Raw genomic sequence first — 13,661 nt, 5'->3', positions numbered from 1 at the left:
GCCATGCTCGTAATGAGTCGTAAACGACGGCGCACGTGAACACCAGCTGTCGATCAAAACTAATTAAATGGCTAATTGACCTGCTGACTGCCCAGACTGTGGAAGTGAAGCACCATTTCAACAGACTAAGATACCGGGGCATAGCGAAAACAAGTGTGCTCGCAAGGTTTTGGAAGCGTTCATAATGAACATGAAATGTGATAGCTGTGTAAGTCAGGCCTCGCTATCGTTAGTCCAGAAGTGTCCTTTTTGGCGAATAAGGTGCGTTAACTCGTGATGTTCCATGGGCGCGTCCGCGCAGCTATGTTAGGTTTCCCGTCAACCGTCAAACTGAAAACCGTATAGGTAGTTTGCACCCGATCTTTTTCGTGTTTCTTTTTTTGTGGCGTCAATTTCTATTCTAGCACAATTTTTACTGCATGAGTCGTAAGCACCTACGCGGCATATACGCGGTAATTTGCGGTACTTTACAAACCTTGATGCGTTTTGTGGGATGAGTTCCGAAAACGCGTGATGGCTCGCGGGGTGAAAAAAAAAAACAAACAAGCTCGGAGCTGTTGTGTGTACCATAGAGTTTATAATATTACACCAACTCTGGCGCTAGTGCCTATGGGAGCTGCAAATACACTGCGCTTCAGCCACTTTGTGAATTATGGGTAGTGCACGGATTTATATAATTTGCATTGGGCATACACTTTTTTTTTGCCTGTATCAGTGTTGTGCACGCTTTTGAGATGGCAGGCGCTTCGATTTCGGAGCCTCGCCCAGTCTCGGAGTTCGTAGTGAAATTGGATCACTCGCTAATATTTCTAACACTCTCGCTTCTTTTTTTTTTTCTTTCTTTGATTCTCTTCCCTACATTTCCGTTCCCACCCGTTCCGCAGGTGCAAGTTGGAACTCTTTACAAAACACAGACTCGTAATGCAATGGTGCGGAAGTATAGTAGTGTGCTTGTTGTGACCGGTGTGTACATAACGCGAGCAGAGAGCGAGTGCTGACTGTGGATACGCCAAGTCTGTGCCCCGAGAGGAGCATCGCATCACAGATAACGACGGGACTGGGCAAACCAAGGGAGGGAAGATGGCGGACGCATCTCATCTAGAGAACCGGAGGACCACCACATCGTTGTTTCGTCTTTCTTCTTTTTTGGTCGCTAGTGTTCATCTTTTTTTTTCTACACCTCATCCCATTTCTTCGGCGTGTCGTGCCACGGTCCACTTGCAATTACTCGTTCTTTTAACCACGCGCACTTTTTACAGAGACCCTACGGCAGACTTTTGAAGCGAGGACGTTACTTAACTGTCTTACAGGTAGAATGAGCTTGCACCCACTCTACTTTAAGCTCCAGCGTGCATGACATTGAGTCATCGCGCGTTTTTTGACCCACAAATAATGTGTCCCATTAATTAATCATCAAACGGCTCAAGAACTTCGCTGACTTTCTTCATATGACTACTATACCATCCCAGTAAACTCATTCAACAGTAGAGGAACTTTCGAAAGCCAATAGCCACTCATTGCTCATCTCCTATGTAGAGTTAAGAGAAAGAAAACCCATCAGGTTTGTCTGAAGTTTTGACAAACTCTGTCAAAAACCTTCCATTAGTAGCTATCCGCGTGTGGTACAGGCAAACAATTTTTTTTGTCTTGAACTGGTACTGTCGCTGCTAAAGTACGAATGGGTGATGAAGGAAACGTGAGGTGGTAAAACAAGTACCGTCTTTAAGCAGGAAAATGCGGTACATGCACTCTTTATGTCGATCCAAATGCGTTTCACCAAGTAAGCGTCCAAGAAAGACAAGTGCACTGAAGGGTGAAGGCTTGAAAAAGAGGATGCGCTGCCTCGAGTGATCATAAATCGCTGAACAGAACGTGCCGCTGAAACAGACGTATCGACGAGTAGCCTTCGTCATGTCAACAGCCGCCTTTCTTGACGCGACGAGAAAGTCAGCTGCCGCCTTCATGAAGACTAAACTCAAGTATAATGGAAGTTGTCAAGCGAAATTACGCTGCCTCGATTTCAAACTTAATCTTTATTTCTAGTGAGTGGGTTCAATGGCTTTCTTTCTGTGCTCCTTCTGTAATCAGGAGGAAATGATTGGTCGCCCCTTTGTATACTGACGCCATTTCACGATACCGAGGAAAAAAGAATACTATAGTACCACCTCTTCGAAAGCTGGGCCTACGATTAACGGAAGCCATTATTCTTTCTTTAGGAAGCACTACTCTAGGAAGCAGCCACGAGAATGTTTTCATCGTCATTGAGGAACTTATTATTGAGGCTATATTGTGACTAAAAAAATGTCTGACTAAATTCTGTCGGCTTCAGAAATCTCGTTACTGATACGGGGTGGTTCATATTATTATCGAATATAATACTTAACTATTGCATCTAGGTATAATACCCTATAGAACTTAATGAACAGCCCCACCAATGACTCGGCCGTTCATTTGCATTGGGTATGATTTGTATGAATCATGCTGAAGCGGCAACAACAAAACAAGTTATCGTGCCCCAACATTGGCTCCACCGACGTTCTGTGAACGATTTTTCATCGATAAGCAAGCATGGCAGTCTCGCAAATATCACGTTCTCGTTTGATAAAACCCACACTACCGAAACTCCCCATGTACTAGTCAAATAATTACATACGTTTTCGTAAAATTATTAGGGAAATATATGGCGACAATATGGCAAACATAGACTCCATATGGATTCCGTGAGGATACGTTTAGAATCATTGGAATTGCATGCGTAACTTTTCGGTGGGGTGCATTGAAAGAAATTCAGAAACGTTCCACTGGTAAGACGAACTTGGTACAATATTCAGAGTGATGTATATGACCTTAGGTGAGAAATAACAGAGGTAACCTCAAGAGACACGAAGCCTAGCATAGGGGGTCAGGGAACAAAACTGGGGTTGAGGATATCATAGTTGAAATAAAAAGAAAGAAAATGGACATGGACCGGGCACGTAGCGCGTATATAGGCAGGACAACCGATGGTCATAAGGGGTAACTGACTGGATTGCCATAGAACGCAAGCGGGTGAGGTGGAGACAGGAAGGTAGATGGGCAGATGAGGCTATAGTAAGTTTGCGGGTATAAAGTGGCAGCAGCAAGCAAAGGACCGAGTTGACTGGCGGAACATGGGATAGGCCTTTATCCTGCAGTGAGCGTAGTCAGGCTGATGATGATGATGTTGTTATGACTTTTCAGTGCTGACGAGCTTGACCAAAAATAATAAAAATGAGCCGCATTCTTTCGACGTAGGTTTGGTTTAGTGAGCGGGACAATTTGAATATTATGTTCCACGTACTCAACAGTGCCTACGCGTGCGTGCGCGAAAAGTGTGGGAGCGTTTATGGACGTGGCAGATCCGTTTCCAGTTTTGTGTCATATGCAGACTTGTTCCCGACGTTGATAACGCCACTGCAACGAGTCCATTTTCGGCGGATACGTTGAAGGGATTCGCACGAACTGCTTAACTTATTCGTTGAAATGGTCACGATAGTTTATTCGTAGCTACCCGTCCCCCACGTCACGCTCATCGAGGACCTACGAAGACGTCCCGTTTTGGCGACGCGCTCTATAATTAATAGCCAAGCCCGCGATCGAGAATAGACGTACCGAAGTGTTTACGGACAATGTGTACTTCAGTTTGTCGACGATTACGACGCGACAGTGCCGTGAGAACGACGGGAGAAATGTGATAGAGCACAGAAGACAGGTTCTTACGGTGTCTGTCCTTTCGATGCCTGTCCTTTCGATGCTCTTCTTAAACAGCACAAATTCTTTTGACACGAAACAAAAAAATCAATTTGTGTAAATAACTACTTCCGCTCGTTATGTAGCTTCAAGCCAACATACCACTAAGTATTTTCCAAGGAAGGAAATAAAATATGAAAGACGAAGAAAGGCGTGGAGCGTGATAAATTCGGTAGGCGACATGGTTTTTTATATATATTTTAGTGACGAAGTTGTAGAAGTGCAAGCTTGTTTTCTTATTTCATGAAGTTTACTGTCCTTGACGCCACCACTAGATTGAGAGTCCTTTTCCAGTTAAAAACACCTGTGCTTCTATCAGAAACAAAATTTCCTAAATGTTGCTCAACAGGTGGACAGACACATGTAAATCAGTTCATTCGTGCTGGTAATTTTTTTGTCATCCCCTAGAGTGGTGTCAGGTTGGTGAGAAGGTCGTGGCCCTCCTCCCCACCGAAAGCGCTTATTTTCGTTAATCACCCACCTTTCCAAAATGATATGAAATCATTCTCTTTCTCACTCCCCGAAGTCTTTAACATCACGTACCCCATTTGACCACGTAAAACAAGTGCGTTGTATTGAACTTTAATTGACAGGCGTCGCAAAAAGAAACTGAGCCACGTAAACAAGGGACACTAGAGAAGCGCGTGCCCTTTTTTTTTCTGCACCAAATATAACGTTCCTAATTAGCAATGTACCACAAGATTCCTGACCACAAGGATGGTCTTGCATGCGAAGCTCTTTCAAATTTGACGAATGCTATGCCGTGCGCTCAATTTAACTGCAGAATACGTGCCTCCTCGAACAATGGTTAGTCGCTTCTATTTTCAATGTTGCAAGCTAAGCAGAGGAAGGTGAGGCGAACTAAAGGTGAGAATCAATGTCGTAGTGTACAAGAGGCCCTGTTGACATAAAAACTTCATCATACCACTATTCCTCGACATTTCTTTGTTTCACGTGATAAAGAAACTCGGTAATCATAACCAGGCAGCGCCAAATGTATATTGCTCAGTTTAGCAATGTTTTAAACGTTTACATATCGCTAAGCATCATGCGCAGCTTATCTTGGTGCATTGCTATCATCATTGCTTTCTGGATATTAGCACATGCGAAAGCATGGGGATGCATCATAAATCGGTTTGGCCGTTTTGATGTGGACACATTCGTTACGTACTTGACAGCACTTCGAAAGCTATCGCATTCGTTCCCTCGCTTTACTTTTGTATTGAGTTCCGTGTAAATAATTACTAAAGATGACTCTGGCACTGCCATAGTTGAGGCGCGTTTGATACGTGGAACATTCGTGCATGCAACTCCAGACGTCCTTCTGATGGGCTACTTACTCTTTTGTATAGGTTTTCAAGCACTCTTAGTTTTTGAGCACTGCAGTATGATTATCTCCTGCGCGTATGCGTACTGAATTGATTCGAAGAGAGGGATTTATTTTTTTTTCTTTACTGTACTTACACTTTCTTTCCCGTTGTAGAAGCCTTTTCAAGAGAGGAGGATTTAGCAAAAGCATGCGTTCCCCATCGTTCCTGTAATGCGGTAAGAAATTAAGTCGAAGGTAAAGAATTATGTCGTGCAGCCAGGCTAAAAAAAATTAACTCTTTTCAAAGTTCCTTTTTCTTTCAGTATCTGCCCACATAGTGCCGCACAGTGCGTTTGTGCGGTTTCGCAAACGTAGCTTTATCTGAACTGCGCATGCGCTCTAGCGTGGAGATTACGGGATGGCCCGACACTTTCTTGGCTTCAGCCATGCTGCGATACGCTCTCGCCTCCGTGGTTCCTTTGTTGGCTGCATGATCGTGTTTGCAGCTCCCATAGATAGCGCCAGAATCCTCTTTAGTAAGTTTTTCACGAACCTCGCTGCTCTTACGCGCGTAGCTAAGCAGCTTATGGAGGAGAAACTTTAACCTCGCAGTATAGAACGAAACCCTGAAGGAAACAGACGTTTTCTGACTCATGGCGACAAAAGTTAGCACTGGAATGGATCAGTGCTCGTATTCGAGCTAATGTGCTGTCCGGCAAACATCACTGTACTATATACAATAGAGGAGCTACTTTTTGCTTACGTACGGCGCGATATCAATGCCAAAGCTCATCGAACCTTTGAAATAAGTCTTATATGAATGGTTTACATAAAGCTGTTGCTGTTTCACGCCTTTATGAAATCAGTACTTTCCCGTAAATTTCAAGTTCTTTCTTTGGGTTTTCTTTAGGTGACTTCACAGGTTACAAGAATACACACGATTCGAGACTGAGAACTTTGAAGTTTTGTCTTTTAGAGGATCACGATGTGCTTCGCTGAGAACTGCGCAACGGACCAAAACTCTCTGTATGTCTTCTTGTAGAGAACGTCATGCGCTTAATGTCGTAAAAAGTGCTTAGGAAGCAAGCTCACACACGACAACGTCATTTTTCTTGCACTTGCCTTAAGGAGTTTTTACTTAAGACAAAAAGAAAAGAAGATGAAAAAGCATTGCACGCAGAATTCATGTATCAACTCTCATGTAATTAAGCAAAACGTTGCATTTAAGTAACGAGCAAAAAAATGAGGCGTGTAAAGTGTTGCGAGTGTTCGCTTAATGTGTACTCTCCACAGAAACGTTGTGTATACAATGTCACACACTCGTTCTTATACAGTCACACATACCGTTATATATTTACCACATTATAAACACGCACAGACACACACACACACACCCCAGCGGGTCCCAAGCGTCACTATGGTGCCTTTCTTTCTAAATTTAACTACCAGAGTTTTACCCTTCTCTATACCTCTAGAAGTCATCGATATATATTCTCTCCACGCAGTCATTTCACTTGTTGATGTAGAAGCTTTCTTGAATACAGACGATACCCCGAAGGCTTCAGAGTAGAAAAATTGATTGATAAGATCCTCCTTTGACCGAGAATATGCGATATCTATAGCTAAACGTCAACCCTTTTTATAGCGATAGCAAAAACCGAAGTCCTTTCATACACGCCAACGAATCGTTCCTGTACACTGAACAGAACGCACGCACTGCTCATGGCTGGGTGGAAATATTTCGCTCACTCAGGGCTGAAAAATACGTACTTGAACGGTGGACCACTGAGCACAGCTCGCGCCATTTAGCGAGTGATTGAGACAAGTCCTTCACCCCGAACTGCTCTTTGTGTCTGGTTGTGTAAAAGGATGCGTTACCGAGATCTATCTTTCGTGTTCAGGACAGTCAATGTTGTTCTGCTCTTCGGCACTGAGCCAGGTCGATATTTTACGCTGACACTCAAATACCTGCGCTAAGCCAAATCGCGAGACTAGAGAACATTTCACAGTTCAGTGCACCGTGCATGCGGTCAAAACCAAAAAGAAAAGGAAGCTGCACTTAAGAACCGCGCCATAATTGCGGCAGCGCGCTCAGAAACCGGCGCGACAATCTGTGGCGTAATTCACTGTCGATCCCTGTTGTGAAAGTGAGAATGTTTCTTAATATTTAGGTTCAAAAGACATGTTGTTCTACGAACATAAAGTTGTGAAAAGTGGAGTATTGCGTTATGTAGAGAGATGTTCATAATGAAGCTTGTTACAAAAAATGTTAAACTCTATGTCACAGCGCCTCAAAAGCGTAGTTGCTAGCGGGCTTGCAAAGTGGAGGTGCTTCTAAAATATTGATAAAGACACACCACCTGAAAACTAGCAAGGTTTATGTAGGTTACATTTGTTTGCATGGTCGATTTGTACACGCTCAAAATGGCACTTGCTAAAGAAGTTGGGCACATCGCGGTCAGCGTCTCGAGATTGCTTATTTTCACGCTCTGCATGTATTATATAATGTTGTTGTCGTCGCGGGGATCTGTGTTGCATTTTATGAATTCGCGTTTCCTGTGACGTAAGAAAATGTGTTTACCTGCGGCCTACCGTCTGTACCAATGGTTCTAGATGTTTTTTGTCTTTTATTTTTTCTTACTAACCTTTTTTTTTGTTTATCGTCACATGTATTACGTTCTGCTCTAATGCGAGAAACTTTCTCTCTTTACAATGCTTCCCGCTGATTAATCCGAAATGGGATCTTTCAGTGTCGTAAAATTCAATGTAACGAGTGTTCGGTTCGTGATAAGACCTTATCCTATGAGGTAACTGCATTACTGATCTCCGCACGAACTGTAAGGAATATTCAAATCTATAGATATCTCTTGATCCTTTAGTGTGACAGAACTCAAAACGTTGGTAATAAGAACCTTTTATTCTTGGTAAGCATCTGTCCACACGCAAGTGAGCATGCATATGAACACATAATCTGGGCAAGAGCGATGGCTCAGAGTTCCTTTACAGGTGACGTCAAATGTTTACGAGATGCAGGGATGCAGAGAATATAAATATATATTCCTTATCACGTATGCACGCAGCTTCAACTGACGTGATCCTAAGGAATTAACGTATTACTGCACTGTTTCACTGAATTCTATATAATATTGTATATATATTATTATTTTTTTCAATTCTCGCACAACCCTTAGCATCACACTACATTGTGGCGCCATCTGAGAATGTCTCCTGTATCGATACGCGACTCCAACTTTTCTACAGCTTCAGTATTTTCAGAGAACGGCTACACCAAAGTCAGACAGGCGTTACTGGTACACAATATCGTATACAATGCGTGCACGTGCAGCTGCCCGGCAGCTCTCAGGGTACGATAAGAACCCTTTCTCGTGAACCGCTAAAACTTCTTTCTTTGCGCATCACCGACTTAGGCATCGATTATATACTTCGTATATTGTTCAAGTATGCACAGGGCAAGAACACAGAGCAAGAGGAGGTGGCTAAGAGCACGCGTCATGCTGAAATAAGTCTTAGAAATTATCTATAAGAATGAATCGAGGACGTTTCTAAAAATTAAATGTGCACAATTGACTTGTTTTCGTTTACAAGAACCGTGTCGCACTTGACAAAAAAAAGTGAATACTCCATTAATATTCGGGTACTCTTTCCAACTTATTGAGAACTTAATGTAACACTATTGCCACAACAACATTAATTTCAGGCTTTCTTGAGTGAAATGACACTTTAGGACCGGGAAGCATTTGGCACTTCAAATATGAGAGCTTGTTTACACGCTAATTAAAATGTAGTTATACTGAAGTAAGCTATATGCGTGAAATTCCACGGCAGTTCATAAAGAATGGATAATAATATTCAGCCAAAATGCTTTCGTAACTTCCGAATAGAATAATTTAGTTCATAAGTAGCGTAAAAATAACGTTAAATATTAGTATAGATTGAAATAGTGACAGAAATTGGCGTGAAGCTTGTACCCAGTTGTTGTGATTGCGTCAGCAGGCTTTGCTCTAGAAACTAGATTAGAGGACCGATACGCTTTCTTGAGCAACTTTTCAAATGTCATTGTCGAAATCAGTGTTAATTACAATAATATATAAAGAAACATCAGCAGATATGGGTACGTGTGAATGCATATGTGTTTACCCAGGAAAGACGAGAGTTTTTGTTGAAAGATCCGGAGTTGCTATAAAAATATCTGCATGTGTAGTTTCGTTTCCTCTTTCAAACGAGAGCATATCACCCGGCGCAATTGTCTATGGTTAGGGCACTCGAGTGCTGATTCGAAGGTCGAGGAATCGAATCCCGACCGCGCATGGTGGCAGCAGTTTGATGGAGGCGAAATACTATAAGGCTAGTGTGCTTAGTTGAGCGTTAAATCACCCCATGTATCCCAAATTGTCCAAGCCCTCCACTACAGCGTCTCTAATAATCATATCGTGGTTTTGGATCGTGAAAATCCAGCAATTATTCTTAGCTCACACAAGCCATGGTATCAACTGAATCCCAGACTGCGTCCACCCGAACATTTTTCACCGAGATGAGCATCGTATATAGTCCAACATCCCGACGCGTACATCTTGCATGCCCTTCGTTATCGTGTAATCACCTTTTATTTTCGTATTTTAGACAGTGTTCCCCGAGGAAAAGTGTGAGGCGCCCAGTACCTGCATCACTGACGAAACGTTTCTTTGTCTGTCACGTGACATAGAAACTTTCACTCACACAAATCATCTGGAGCAGCGAACTTCCTTTCGGCGACCGAAAGTGTTACATTCCGATACTCTTTTTGAACGATGCTATAAAAATCACGCTGCATAAAAAAAATACGAAACAACAATTACCGTATTTGCGCGATTCTAACGGGCGCTTTCTTTTATTTTTGTCATTAAACGTGGCCCTGAAATTCGTGTGCGCGTTATAAGTGGGCTCAAGAGAGAAATCGGCATCACTTTTTTTTTATTTTACTTGAGTAAAACTGCCCGCGTGTAAAAATCGAGGGCGTGCTAGAATCATCAAAATGCGGTAATAAACCCTTCATCAAGCAAGGTTACGTAAACACGCGTTGTGAACGACCTTTTTTTCCGCTATTTTTCTTTCAAGTAGAACGATATGGGCTCAAAATTACAGCAACAAGTCGTATAAAACGCAGATGTCACGTGTCCTCCAAGTTCCGGCCTCAGAGATGTTTTTTGTGGCTAAAAAAAAAAACGCACACTCTCTCGAAGCTCATGTCGGAAGCCGTTTAGGGATATGGAAACACGCCATCGACTCCATTTTTTTTTCGCACAAACTATCAGCTAATTCCTTTTAGATCGCTTATTTCTACTAGATGTGCTTCCCTATTGTTTGTCGCACCGTCATTAAAGAACGATGCACGCCGTTCATGTCGTATTTGCTAACGTCAAACTCTCGATGTAAATTTATTGTGATCAATCACAGTGTCCCCAAGGAAGGATAGTCCGCAAAGACAGTCGCCGAAGTCATCATCACGCTCATCAACGTCATTATCAGCTGTTTAAATAAAAGTCCATCGATGGACATAGGCTTGTACTTCTTAGAAATCACCAATTGCCCATGACGTAACAAAGGCGAAAATACTCAACCACCGCGAATTTTGTAACTTTATAGACCCACCTGTGTCGGCATCGCCTTCCAACTATTACGGCTCTGAACACTCTTAACGCTGTGTCTCTTTTTATTAGACTTACAATTATGTTTCGTTCAGCGTATTCCTTGCATATATAGTGTACATAGCTTTACTTCGGTCATTATCGGTTATGGAATATCACCTATATAATCGCGCTTCATAGCTTAACCCCCCTGCTCTATCGATGTAACTTAATGTCGCAATGCTTTTCACGTCTACTATTCGCCACGTGGTTCTTGCCTATCTGTCAAACCTCAGCGTTAGTGTCAAAGTTTCGATTTCATAGCTTCAATAGGATAGACCAAATCACGATTGTGGTGAAATGTGCGTCGTTTTTACCTCAAAACTGAGAATGTATACCCAACCAAAACGCACTGATAATACCGCATTAGTGCCACCAGAGTGTGTAGCTTCCCCAAATATACTTACGTAGACTGGGGGAGGCTGCGAGAATTTCCAAGCTCGTGAACACCTAAGTACTGAGGGGAACACACGAAACGAATCGTGCACGATCAAAATTTCAGGATTATTCGCGCAAGGTTTATACTATAAGAATATACTACATTTCCATTTATTGAGGATATTTATTTCCATTTCCATATATATTTCCATTTATTGAGGTCACTTATTGAGGATATTTAGGCTCTCCACCGGAGGTACGCAACCATCTTGTCGTGACCCCACCCTGTCCGTAGTTGCCACCTCTGTGGGTCACCGCAAATGAAGCGCTAAGTGCTGTATACAGGGTGTCCCACATAACTTGAGCCAAGAATTTGAAAATGAAAGACACTTCAGTGGCGAATTGAACCAAACGCGTACTACTCACACTAGCATGTAGGTACTCAGGCTATTTTTTTTATTTCTCCCCATACTACATAACTAATGATTCTTACTTACCTATTTTTAATGATGGGCTGGAAACCGAAAATATGAACGCTGTGATGTAGAGCACTGTCAGAAACCACCGACTAAATTGTTTCCTGTACGATACGTCTCGCGCTGTTATTTTTTCCGCGTTGCAAAGAAAGCATATAGCAGCACTATAGCAGTGCGCTCACGGTCTGTCAGACGGCTTCTTTACACATTTCGCGGGCTTTCTTCACAACGCGGAAAAAAAATAACATCGCTAGACGTATCGTACAGGAAACAATTTAGTCCATGGTTTCTTAAAGTGCTCTACACTTCTGTGTTCATATCTTGGGTTTCCAGCCCATAATTTAAGAAATAGGTAATTAAGAATGTTTAATTAATTAGTGTGGGGAGAATTGAAAAAATACAATGATTACCTATAGGCTAGTGCGAGTAGTATGCGTTTGGTTCAATTCGCCTCCTGAGTGCCTTTCAGTTTCAAATTCTTGGCTCAAGTTATGTGGGACAGCCTGTATATAGGATCGCTCGAATATTTCAGTTGAGCGGAGCTTTGAGTGCGACACGCTAAAGAAACTGAGCTACGCAAAGAGAGAGAGAGAGAGAAAAAAAGAAAAGATCAAACGACATTTGACTAATGTTGCGGCGAGGTCATCAGCTTTGTCAGAACGCCCTGCCCTGGGACCACGTGACTGCGGACTCTCTTGCCTCTGCTTCTCTTGATCTGTGTTCTTGCTCTGTAACGTTAAGCCTCGTGTGGAAAAGAAGGAAGGAAGGAAGGTCGTGCGAGTGCGCAATGAAAGATGGTACCCTAACTCTTCCTGACGTACTCATCTGTTTTGTTGTTGTTGTTGATATTGCCGCGCTGCTCTTGGGCACAAAGAAGACCCGCCACGACGCTTGGCCGATCACGTGACCTCTTGAAGGCGCACGTGCTGATGGTCTCCCGTGTATTGCAAGCTCAGTCAGCCACGCCGCCGAAAGCATGGACTGCCAACTCAATGTGAACACAGACAAACACACACACACACATATCACACACACACAAACACATATCACACACGTGCAGACGCGACATCACCTCTTCACCAAGCGCGCTCGCTTCTTCACCGCTGCATACAGGTGCGACGGTTCTGCGTGTTTATTTTCTTTTATTATTTCCTTGTTTTTGTGTGTTCTTTGACCACGCGTGTTGAGTGCAAATATATAGATATATTATATATATATATATATATATATATATATATATATATATATATATATATATATATATATATATATATATATATATATATATATATATATATATATAATTCTATCACACTTCCGCCGCATGAGAGTTGTTAAAGCTATTTCATGTTGTCATTACTTTTTTCTTAACATGTTGACGCTATGGACGCTGACGTACGAGTGTCACTAATAAAGCGAAGGTTAACGTAAACCATCGCGTTGTTGTTTTTTGTTTTGTTTTTCTGCCAATAAAATGTACGGGAGGGACGCGCGCCAAGATCCACGAACGGAGACGGCCTCTCACCACTACCGCAGCGGTGGTGAAATCCTACGCCGGTTGACTCCACTGTGAAAAGTACTGCTTCGACAACTGTGCAACAACATATATCCCCCTTCCCCCGTTTTTTTTTATTTTTTTAGTATAAGAAGCGTTCAGGTGAGTTGGTTAGGATTCATCTTGAAAACAGCGCAGCAACACCAGGATACTTTCCAACGATATATATAAGTGGTTCTTGAAAGAGAGAAAAGAAGAAAAAAGTGAGCCCCGTATATGTCTGCATCATAGTGCGACCCCTCAATAGTAGCTCACGAGGGATGGGGGTAAGGAGGGATTAAAAGGGTAGGGAGGATTAAACGTGATAGGGATAGAGAGGGGGGCATGGACAGAGAGACCCAGCACATACAGAAATAAGGAGAAGATTGAAAAGATGGATACGGTCGCAGGAGTTCGAGGACGGGGAACCACTTGGCGAGTACTGTTGTCGGTGTCAGGAGATGGCGTAGGGCGAGCCAGTCGGCCAGAGCTGCGCTGTCGTCGGAGATCGC

General features: G+C 42.7%; 1 protein-coding gene across 3 annotated transcripts in view; it reads left to right on the top strand.

The window, feature by feature from the left end:
- Positions 1-8,005, top strand: part of LOC119173479 (potassium voltage-gated channel protein Shaw) — a 149,004-nt gene extending 140,999 nt beyond the window's left edge. For all 3 annotated transcript variants that reach the window (XM_075894958.1, XM_037424286.2, XM_075894957.1), the window contains exon 7: positions 885-8,005. The gene's annotated coding sequence lies outside the window, so the exon portion shown is untranslated. The remainder of the gene's footprint in view (positions 1-884) is intronic.
- The last annotated feature ends 5,656 nt before the right edge of the window (positions 8,006-13,661 follow it).

Source organism: Rhipicephalus microplus, chromosome 5 (genome assembly GCF_043290135.1).
Source record: "Rhipicephalus microplus isolate Deutch F79 chromosome 5, USDA_Rmic, whole genome shotgun sequence".
In the NCBI taxonomy this organism is placed as follows: domain Eukaryota; kingdom Metazoa; phylum Arthropoda; class Arachnida; order Ixodida; family Ixodidae; genus Rhipicephalus; species Rhipicephalus microplus.
This window is presented reverse-complemented; position numbering and strand designations above follow the sequence as displayed.